Genomic DNA, 11,553 nt, shown 5'->3' with positions numbered 1-11,553 from the left:
CACAAAACAATTTTTGCTATTTTTAGTGTAAGAAAAACAGACTTGTAAGTCTTGTTACTGAAACGCCTGATGGGGGGGCCATCCTGTTCTCACAAAGCAGGGCAAAGGAGAGTTTAGTATTTTAATCCAGGTCCATTAAAATGTTTAATGTTCAGTGCTTGACTTCAAATACTGACATTGTATTTGAATGTTAAATTTATGAAGCACACTTAAGATGATAATGAAATAAATAAAAAGCATGAAGTCTGGCAGTAAACCCGAGATCACAACAACATGAGGACACAGGCATGAAGCGCAGTGAGAATAACACCTGAATAAATGAGCTTTGTCTCTCCGGGCAGATGGAAGGCGATTACATTTTATGAGACATATAAAACTATTATTTTCTCCCAACTATTTGGGGGCCTAATTAGAAGAGCAGTCAAGCTGTACTAGACAGACACTAATGAAGCTTCATCTTGTTGTGTTCATTTAATGAGAGGGGATAACACAATGACTTCTAAAACATTGCTGATAGATTCTCTTATATGGAAATGACTCTCCATAGAGTGTTTTTCCTTAGGAATCTTAGAGCCTAAGTTGGTGGTAAAGGCAATCTGGGAAGAACTAGGATTTTCCCCAGACCCTCTTTTTGGTTTATTTTCATTCTTATTTATTATAGTCACCCTATTGTACCATATAACACAAGACATAGATGTTATAAGAGCACACACATTCTCAGTACAAGGCAAAAATTAATCATAGTCAAATGATTCTAAACCCAGAATGTCTAGCATGATTTGAGGGAGAATTCTGTTTTCCTATTTGTAATAGTTTTTGGGCTGGAATGAACTATACTAAGTTTTTGGCTCATCCTTGATTATGCGTCCAACACCACAAATGTAAGTTATTATAATTCTTCTGTAAAGTACATAAATGATCAATACCAATCCATTCAAACATAAAACATTTCTATGTGGTGCAAATACTCAAAATATTTTCTTTCAAGTGTTTTGAAATTCATATTATGTTATTACTACCTACTGTTACTCTACTGTGCATCACAACACGAAATTTTTTTCCACTCCAGCTGCAATTTTCCAGCTATTGATTCACGTGTTCCCATTCTTCCTCCTACTCTCAAGTCTCTATCATTCATTATCCTCTCAGTTTCTATTAAAACTATTTCGCTTGATTTTTTCATAGTACTTACCTTCATTTAATATTTCTACATATGCATAAATCATTAATCTGTTTGCATTTTATGTATAGAGAATTTTATTTACTTGTTTTCTTTATATTTTTTTTTTTATTTTTTTATTGATAAAAGGAGGATAAAGAAAAGAAAAAAAAAACAAATTTCCACCTCCTCCCACCAGCCTCCCATTTCCCTCCCCCTCCTCCCACTCTTCTCCCCCTCCTCCCACCCCTCTCCCCTTCCCCCCACTCCTCTCCCCCTCCCTTTCCAGTCCAAAGAGCTGTCAGGGTTCCCTGCCCTGTGGTACGTCCTAGGTCCTCCCCCCTCCATCCATATCTAGGAAGGTGAACATCCAGACTGGCTAGGCTCCCACCAAGCCAGCACATTGCATAGGATCAAAACCGCGTGCCATTGTCCTTGGCGTCTCATCAGCCCTCATTGTTCGCCATGTTCCGAGAGTCCAGTTTTATCCCATGCTTTTTCTGGTAACAGTCCAGCTGGCCTTGGTGAGCTCGCAGTAGATCATCTCCACTGTCTCAGTGGGTGGGTGCACTCCTCGTGGTCCCGACATCTTTGCTCATGTTCTCACTCCTTCTGCTCCTCATTGGGACCTTGGGAGCTCAGTCCAGTGCTCCAGTGTGGGTCTCTGTCTCTATCTCCATCCATCGCCAGATGCAAGTTCTAGGATGGTATGCAATATATTCGTCAGTATTGCTCTAGGGTAGGGTCATTTCAGATTCCCTGTCCTCAGCTGCCCAGGGAACTAACTGGGGACCTCAGCTTGGGCACCTGGGAGCCCCTCTAGGGTCAAGTCTCCTGCCCACCCTAAAGTGGGTCCCTTAACTAAGAATTGTGGTTCCGTGCTCCCCTATCCAACCTCCCTTTATCCCGATCCTCCTGTTTCCCCAAGTCCACCCTCCTTCCCTTCTACCTTTTCTCTCCCCATCTCCCCTAACCCCCATCCCACCCCACCCCCAAGATCCCACTTTTCCCCCCGGCAATTTTGTCTACTTCCCTTATCCAAGAGGATAACTATATGTTTTTCCTTGGGTTCACCTTCTTACTTAGCTTCTTTAGATTCGCCTATTGTAGACTCCGTGAACCCTATTTATGGCTAGAAACCAATTATGAGTGAGTACATCCCATGTTCGTCTTTTTGGGCCTGGGATACCTCACTCAGGATAGTGTTTTCTATTTCCATCCATTTGCATGCAAAATTCGAGAAGTCATTGTTTTTTACCGCAGCGTAGTACTCTAGTGTGTATATATTCCAAACTTTCTTCATCCATTCTTCCATTGAAGGGCATCTAGGTTGTTTCCAGGTTCTGGCTATTACAAATAATACTGCTATGAACATAGTTGAACAAATGCTTTTGACATGTGATAGAGCATCTCTTGGGTAAATTCCCAAGAGTGGTATTGCTGGGTCCAGGGGTAGGTTGATCCCGAATTTCCTGAGAAACCGAAACACTGACTTCCACAGTGGTTGCACAAGATTGCATTCCCACCAGCAATGGATGAGGGTACCCCTTCCTCCACAGCCTCTCCAGCAAAGGCAAAAATATGCATATACTCCAAAAGCAAGGATTTGTATCTGGCTTCATCTGTCAGTGCTAGTCAAGCTAGAGAATGGTAAATATTTGAAGTTATTGCCGTGTGGAATTTTCCTCTCGGCTTGATATGACCACTGTCATCATGGAGCACGGAAGCTGTGGTGACCTGTTGTGAAAAGGACCTGAACAGACTGCAAAGCAGCTAGCCAGATCTATGGTATTATGGGTGTTTATATTCCTTCTCTAGGGAAGAAAAAGTTGCACAAAGTCTTGAGAAGACATTCTTCTGAGGTTGCAACTACTGTTCCTTCTCAACCAGCTACGTAGTCATGGAAATGCTAAAGTGTTTAAGGAAAAGAAAACAGTGGTTGAAGATGGAATATTTTGATATTGGAGCAGCCTGTTTAATGGAACAGTTGTCCAGGCTCCCCTAAGTAATCAGCTCATTTATTAGCAAAAGAATCTTGGTATATTGGTTAATGTTGCCTTATTGTATATATTGGAAACAAATCACTATGCATTCCTCATTCTCAATGAGAGAGAAATTGACTTCAATTTGTTCAAAGCAGAAGTGTCAAAAAATTTTCCATATTATGTTAAGAATTGTATATGCTGATATAACTAGACTTCTTATATCAGAATCTATTTTAAAACGTGTTTATTTTTGCTTTGTGTTTGTTGGTGTTTGCCTGACATATGTCTGTGCACCATATATAAGCAGTGTTTAAAGAGTCCTGAAAAGAGTATCGGATACCCTGGAACTGGAGTTTCAGATAGCTGAGAGTCTCAAAGTAGGTGATGAGAATCCATTTCAGGTACACCTGAAGAGCAATCAGGACTCTTAACAACTTGTTGAGCAATCACTTTAGCACTAGCCCCCAGAATGCATTTTAATCTCACATAGAAAATATTTTGTTACAACTGAATATAAAAATTTATAGCAATGCCTATCAACATGCATACCAAGCTAGTGGAACATTTTCTTACATATAAAACAAGATTATTCTTGATATAGGTAATATTCACAAAATATCAATAACCTTTGCAAAGATTTTTCTTGCAACATTCTTTACAAACATTTATAGTAAACACAAAAATAAAGAAATAATAAACAAGGGATTATTTTCGGTAATAGCTAGAAGCAGTGCTGGCCAACTTATTCAGTAAAACTTAAATTTATAATCTCTTCTTCAATGTTGGCAAAGGTTCCTATAAAAAAGAAGAAGTGATGAGGACCATTGCATGATTGCTTGAAGCTTTCATTTATCCATTATCCATTTCATTTTAAGGCAAGAAAGAATTAGAGCATATGTCCTATTTACTCAAAAGGCTACCCAGCTATTTCAGTCTAGATAACATACTAGGCATGCCCCATATTCTAGGAAAGCCTGCACATTGTTGAACAAATTGAAAAACAAGAGCCAACTAATTAGTTGCTTTGTTAATATGAAGCACAAAAATTAATTTGTCCAGTTTCTCTTTTAAGTGAAGTGACTCATTGTTTTGACATTCAACATATGAAATATTAAATTTTAGCTGTTCTGGATGCCTTTTAACTATAAACGTCTTGTATTTTTATAATAGAATTAACAAAGCTTTTCAGAATGTAGGGCAGGATGCCCACATGGCCATGGCTACTGGGCTATGCCTTATTGTAGAATGTCATCTATGAGTCACTCTTGAGCTAATCATGCTGAGAGATCCTAGGGCCTAAAGTGATAATTAACTTTCCCATGTCCAGATGATTAGCATAGTCAGAATTGAAGTACAGACCTTCTGACTCATTTTTTGCTTATTATATTTCTCACACATGTCTTTGTTTCAGTTGAAAAAGTGTTTTCTATATGGCCAACAAAGGATTTAAAAACTGCAGTGCTTCTCTGTGAATGGGTTTCATCATGGAATTTTGCCAATCTTTTCCATGGGTGTGTGGAATTCCAAAAATAACATGGGACAGCTGCATAATCCTTTTTAGCATGAGAAACCCACTGATAATACTAAGCCATGATATTTAGATCACCAGTAATAACAGTTTGGATTTAGGATACAGTTGCATTGTTTAGCCAACACAATTTCAAGGAGTCCCAGAAAAGCATAATTACCAAGCTCTAATCTTCCATCGATCTCTCTGCAGGTTGAACTGCCAATGCAAACCCAATGTCCTTTCTTATTCTGGGGGAGAAATGGGGGAGAAGAGTGGGTCGGGGAAGAAGAGGAAAAAAAGAAGGTATCTTAAGGAGAGAACACATGAATTAGTGTATAAATTTCAATAGCCAACCTATATTTTCAGTTTTATTGACATTTTTGTCTGTATTGGCAGAGAAAGCTACTGCAACAGGACTATAAAGAAAGGAACATCAAATAACTAAATCAAAGAAAGCAAGGGTTTGGAAAACCACAGTGAAGAACCATCTGATTTGCTTGAGCAATCAGTGTAAGGTTAGCTAATACTGTAGGTATTAATACTCCAGGTCTAAGGCTGTAATCTCCAAGGATGCATTACCAGGGCTGCATCCTTGGCTTGATGTGGGAGTGTCATATATCAATCTGTTGATTTCATTGGTTAAGCAATAAAGAAACTGCTAGGCCCATTTGATAGGCCCACCCTTAGGTGGGTGGAGTAAACAGAATGGAAGGCTGGGAGAAAGAAGCTGAGTCAGAGAGTCGCCATGATTTTCCCACTCCAGGCAGATGCAGGTTAAGATCATTCCTGGTAAACCAGCTCGTGGGCTACAGCAGATTATTAGAAATGGGCTAGTCCAGGTGTGAGAGCTAGCCTAGAAGAGGCTAGATAGAAATGGGCCAAGCGGTGTTTAAAAGAATACAGTTTCGGTGTAATTATTTCGGGGCCTAAGCTAAAGCTAGCCATGTGGGCGGCTGGGTGCCAGGGACGCAGCCCCGCCGCTAGTACTACTACATTGGCTTCTTTATCTCATAGTTGTATTTGCTAGACCAAGTTTCTCTCTCTTTCTGTTCTGCTTCATGAATAATGTGATGATTTTTTTACACATGGTGATAATACACATGAAATGCTATAGAAGTGCCACTTGTCCTTAGTATACAGATAAAAGGGAGATAAATAGATATGTAAAACTCTTTGTATTATTTAATTGTTAACTTTAAAATACATTCAAATAATAAAATAGTTTGACTTTGACCAATATTACTAAGAACTACTGGCATATTCTCTGGAGTTTCATGACTTCATGATGCAAATAAGGTCTACACAGTAATGACCTACCCTCATAAAATCAACCTCAGAAAATAAGATGCTAGTAGCGACAAAGCTTTACTTATAAAAATTTAGTACAAGTACCTAGATATCCACAGGATATATGGAATTTTCCTTGGATCAAGATGTGGGGAGGTCATTGCTAAAAACCAGCAGTCAGGTGGAGTTCACAGTCAAGCACACAGAGGTGAGGAGAAAGGGGTAGATGTTGAACAGAAATTCCTCAGTGTTTCCAGTTTCCTACTGAAAGAATCAAGGTAGTCTTTATTTCCAGTGAACTTTCAAGAGAAAGTGAAAGTGACTTATGTTGGAGGAACTTGTTGGTTCCCAGCTGCCCAGCTAGCTTAGACCCAAAATAATCACACAGAAACTATATTAGTTAAATCACTGCTTGGCCCATTAGCTCTAACTTCTTATTGGCTAACTCTTACATCTTAATTTAACCCTTTTCTATTAATCTGTGTATCACATTGTGACAGTGGCTTGCAGGCTAAAGTTCCCAGTGTCTATCTCCAGAGGCTCCATTGCTTCTCTCTGACTCAGCCCTTCTTTCTCCCAGCATTCAGCCTAGCTTTCCCTGCCTACCTAAGTTCTGCCTTGTCATCCAAAGCAGTTTCTTTATTCATTAAACAATAAAAGCAATACATACATAGAAGGACCTCCCATACTAGACTCATGCCTCTTTGTTTGCTATCTAGTATTTAACAATTTTACAGGTTTGTCCTTTTCTGAATTAGTTTATTTCTTTAACACAAATGTCTAATGTTGTCTTTTCTTTAATCTATGTGATGGTGTGAATGTCCCATCTCTGCTTACAGTTTGTAAACTCTCTGAGAGCAGAGTTCTTACCACTTCACTTGTGATTTCCTTGAACAATGAAGGTTTATTTATCAAAGAGTCAGAGTTTTTGAAAAGGAAATATACAAATAAGATGGCATAAAAAACAAACATTACTCACTTTCGATCATTTATGAAGACTCAGAAGCCCACATCATAGGCAAATAGAGTGGAGTAGTTCATTAGAGTTTGGAAAAAGTAGAAAAGGAAGATAGGAAGAGAGTGGAGAAGCAGAAGAAACACACAGAGGGAGAAGAGTTGCTCTGCTGGGAACCTTGGTTACCAGAATCATTAAATGTTTCTCATAATGTTTAATGTGAATGTGAAAGGACCATTTACATAAAACTTATTCATGTTTGGGATGAGGGAGGTGTATCTCTTTATTTGATCATAGTATATCCCACTCTGCATGCGAATCCATGGACATACTATACCCTGGAAGATACAAAATTTGGAACAAAATGCAGCTCTCCCCAGGAACTCTTATTTTTAAGATAAAAATTGTCCCTCATGTTTGTGAGTCACTGTATAGCGTAAAAAATAATTCAGTTCTGTGATCTTGCAGTTTTGAAAGTGTGAATTCTAGAGCTGAACCAATGAACCACTTCAGGGTGCATGCAGTGGTTAAACAGCAAAAGTATATCCATCACAGTTCAAAGAGAATGACAGATTCTTGGAGCAGAGCCCCATAGATTTCTCACAGTAAGCTCCACATTTCACATTTAACTTCAAAACCAACTTAACAATAAATATTTTAAAAAGTGCTGCCAATATTGTCCTTCCAAGTTATTAACCACAGTAAATTGTGTAGCTATCTTCAAAAGGGTAGGGAAATATAAATAATTATTCTCTCAAGCGCACTATATATTAATGGCTAAAAAGTGGGATACTAAAATATTTACAAATAAAATGATAGATGGTTATGTTTAGTGAAAATATGAGGTATTAACTTCAAAAGTATATATAATTATTATTCTGGTTTATGTTACGGTATGGGTTAACTGCATGCTATGCAAATTAAGACATTATATTCAGTGTTTATGTAATTGTGTAGTATTTCCTTGAAAATTACAGTGAAAATGGCTATAATTAAATAAATGCTCTCTTCAATTACTGTAAAGTCTCATAATCTTTTTACTTCAGTATACAAAGACCAATTGCAACATTCTCACGAGAGTTAGCCACTCATGACAATGATACACATTGTCCGTGGTCTACTAAATTAAATGATCATACATTAGTACACAACTTTGCAATAAACAGTGACTTTGCCAATGCATGTGCCTACTATCATAAGGAACAGAATTGTCTCTTGCATGACATTTAAACTTTTGATGTGACACTCTTTCAGATATTTCCAAACATGAAAAGAACTCTGAGTTATTTTTATAATCAGATGATCTATATTCCATTTGCTCATACATTCCCAATGATGTTGAAGAAGCAGCTACATCTGGATTCATTTTCACACTATTTGATGTATTTTCAAAAGGAAAGCCAGTTGAATAAAATAATGAATCAACTTAAAGTCCAGCCTTATTGCAAACAGCTGACTTGCAAACCTGTGCCAGTGGAGAATGTTCTATGTGCAGTTTGTACCATTTACTTTCATTTTCTTTATAAATGCATTCTTTTTCCCTTCTGGAAAAGAATGCTAAACAATTATTGTTTTAAAATTCAGAACAAATGAACTTCACTCAGTTCTGCTAGGGTATTACCCTGAAACATCACACTTGAACACATTCAGCATTAATTATCTCTGAATTCCCAAAGTCTGTAATGTCCCCACCCACTTAGCTTCCATCACCGCCATTCCCTTCCTCCCTGGATGGCAAAGACAAGGCTCTACTTTGCTTTCTTTACTTTACTTTAACTGCAACTGTCTGCTATTCTGGCCTTCTCTGACTACAGCTATAATGATATTCGACACGGAGAGGACTTCAGAACTCATTTTTTCCACTTACCTTGTTTCATAGCTGAAGAATATGTCATTAATTTGTTGTGCACACTCAGTGGAGGGTAGCAGAGCAAGATCTAAGATCTTACTATTCTCACCCAAATGCTCCCATTTTTTTTATGTGCACTGGGCTAACATTTACATTTGCTTCTCCATGCATTGCTTGAGATAACTCATCTGTAGTTCTCCTGAAGGGTTTTATGCATTCAAGATCACTTTCTTTACTTTGTTGAATCATGTCATATCTGTGGACATGATTCACATTTTGCATGCATGCATTATGAGCAGGACCTATGTTCTGATTTTTATTTTCTTCTTTAAGCAAATGCTATCCACAATAGACTTATACTCTTCTCCTCCACATCTTCTGAGTGTCATGCATTTTTTATTTCATCACCTACTACTCTAAAATGCCATTGTTCACTTAGTTTCCCCTAAGAGGCAAATACATACTTATCCGTGTGTTCAGGGTCTAGGAAGCACTCTTAATCTGTTTGCTGGTGTGGTGCAAGAATTCATTTACAGACATGAATATAGATAATTATTCTTTTTTAAAATAACTTGTTTCTTTTAAGTGTGAATTCCATGAGTGTTTATGTTTTCACATATGTGAGATACTCACAAGCATGTACACATATGGAATCAAGAAACCACCCTTGGTAACTGACCACTTTGTTTTTTAGATGCTGGTCTCTCACTGAGACCTGAGAGTTTCCAATTTAGGCAAAGTGACTTACCAGCCAGTCCCAGGGATCATCCTGTCTCCACATCACCTCCACAACCCCTAGTGCTGGAATCACAAGCATAGGCCAGATTTTTATGAGGGTGATGGAGACAGTTTGGATCTTCTTGCTTGCTTGCATAATAAACATTTTGCTGACTGAACCATCTCTCTAGCCCATTTTTCTTTTTCTTTTCTTGCATCTACTTCAGAATCATCAACTCAGCACGCCACAGGACAGCAGATAATTGTTGGACTTTTATGGGCGCCTGCTGGTGGGGGTGGCTCGAGTACTGTCATTTACCCCTAAAGCTACCTTTCAGCATTATTTCAGGGACTGCAACTGCAGATGAAACATAAGTTTGGAAGAACTGTGAAGTAGCTATTGGAAGCCATGTTCTAGGTTAGGTAGGAAGAGACTCTGATGGAAGCGAAAAGGGTAGCATTGCATCTCATGACAGTTTCCAAGTCTTGGAGAAGCAGATAGATGGCATTCGAAACATTCCTTCCTCAGCTTGGCAAACTTGGCTGGGCTGAGATTCAGCAGGGACATTCCCATCAACCCCTTATCTCCTTGAAGAAAGTCCTTTGGCAAACTCATGAGCCATGCCATTTGAAATGCTGAGAGAACATCAAATTTTGTGATAGACGGCTACAATGAAAACATTTTCATCAAGCCTTGCTTAATGTTCCCCCATTTTTATATCTGTGGAATAAAACAGTGAGCATTCAGATTTTGGGTTATTAGAAAGCAATCTTTATTAGTTCTCCTTCTGCATCATTAGTGAAATGCAGAGGATCATAACTTTGTTAATTTTCAGGATACTATATGAGTGACTTCTATTACTTGCATTTTTTTTTACATGTGATCAAACTGAGATGGAGAAAATATACCTAGCTTGTCTACCACCATACAGCAAAGGCAGTACACAGCTTGGCTGTTAACCAAATCTGTGTGACTCCAAGTTCCTAACAAGTGTAGTAGTATTTTTCTTTTTTTATTAATAATGTTTTAGTCCATTCTTTTTTCATTTTACATAGCTATCCTCATTACCTAGCTTCTCGGGTGTCATGGACTATAGGCTGGTTATCCTTTGCTTTACATCTAATATCCACTTGTCCATGAGTACATACCATCTTTGTCTTTCTGGGTCTGGGTTACCTCACTCAGAATGGTTTCTCTATATTTCCATCCCTTTGCATGCAAATTTCAAAATGTAATTTTTTACTGTTGTTTAGTACTCTATCATGTAAATGTACCATATTTTCTTTATTTTTCGGATGCAGGGCACCTAGGCTGTTTCCAGTTTCTGACTATTATGAATAATGCTGCTGTGAACACAGTCGAGCAAATGTCGTTGTGGTATGATTGAGCATCCTTTGGGTAACTGCCCAAGAGTAGTATTCCTGGATCTTGAAGTAGATTGATTCCCAATTTTCTGAGAAACCTCCACACTGATTTCCAAAGTGGCTGTACAAGTTTCCACTCCCACCAGCAATGGAGGAGTGCACCCCTTATTCAGCATCTTCTCCAGCATAAGCTGTCATTGATGGGTTTGATCTTAGCTACTCTGACAGGTGTAAGAAAGCTTCTCAGAGTCATTTTGATTTGCATTTCCCTGATGCCTCAGGATGCTGAGCAATTCCTTAGGCATCTTTCAGCCATTTGCAATTCTTCTGTTGAGAATTCTCTTTTAGTTCTGTATCTCATTTCCTGATTAAATTATTTGGTAATTTGGTTCTTTTCCTTGAGTTTTTTTTTTTTTTATATCAGGAGGGAGATTCTCAGTGATCCCTCATGAAATCCTGAGTTCACATCCTGAAAATTCCTCTCTTTATTCTCCAAGCAGTCTTATATATCAAAACATAAACTGAGGGGGAAAATCATTAGCATTCTGTCTCCTAGGTAACCAGGTGAATGGGTTTTAGTCTTGTCCACAACTGCTTGTGCTTTCTTTTTTTTATTTACTAAAAATTTCTACCTCCTCTCCTCCTCCCATTTCCCTCCCACTCCTCTCCACTCCCCCTCCCTCTCCAGTCCTAAGAGAAGTCAGGCTGCCCTGCCCTGTGGCAAGT

The sequence above is a fragment of the Microtus pennsylvanicus genome, chromosome 5, assembly GCF_037038515.1.
Source record: "Microtus pennsylvanicus isolate mMicPen1 chromosome 5, mMicPen1.hap1, whole genome shotgun sequence".
Lineage (NCBI taxonomy): Eukaryota > Metazoa > Chordata > Mammalia > Rodentia > Cricetidae > Microtus > Microtus pennsylvanicus.
This window is presented reverse-complemented; position numbering follows the sequence as displayed.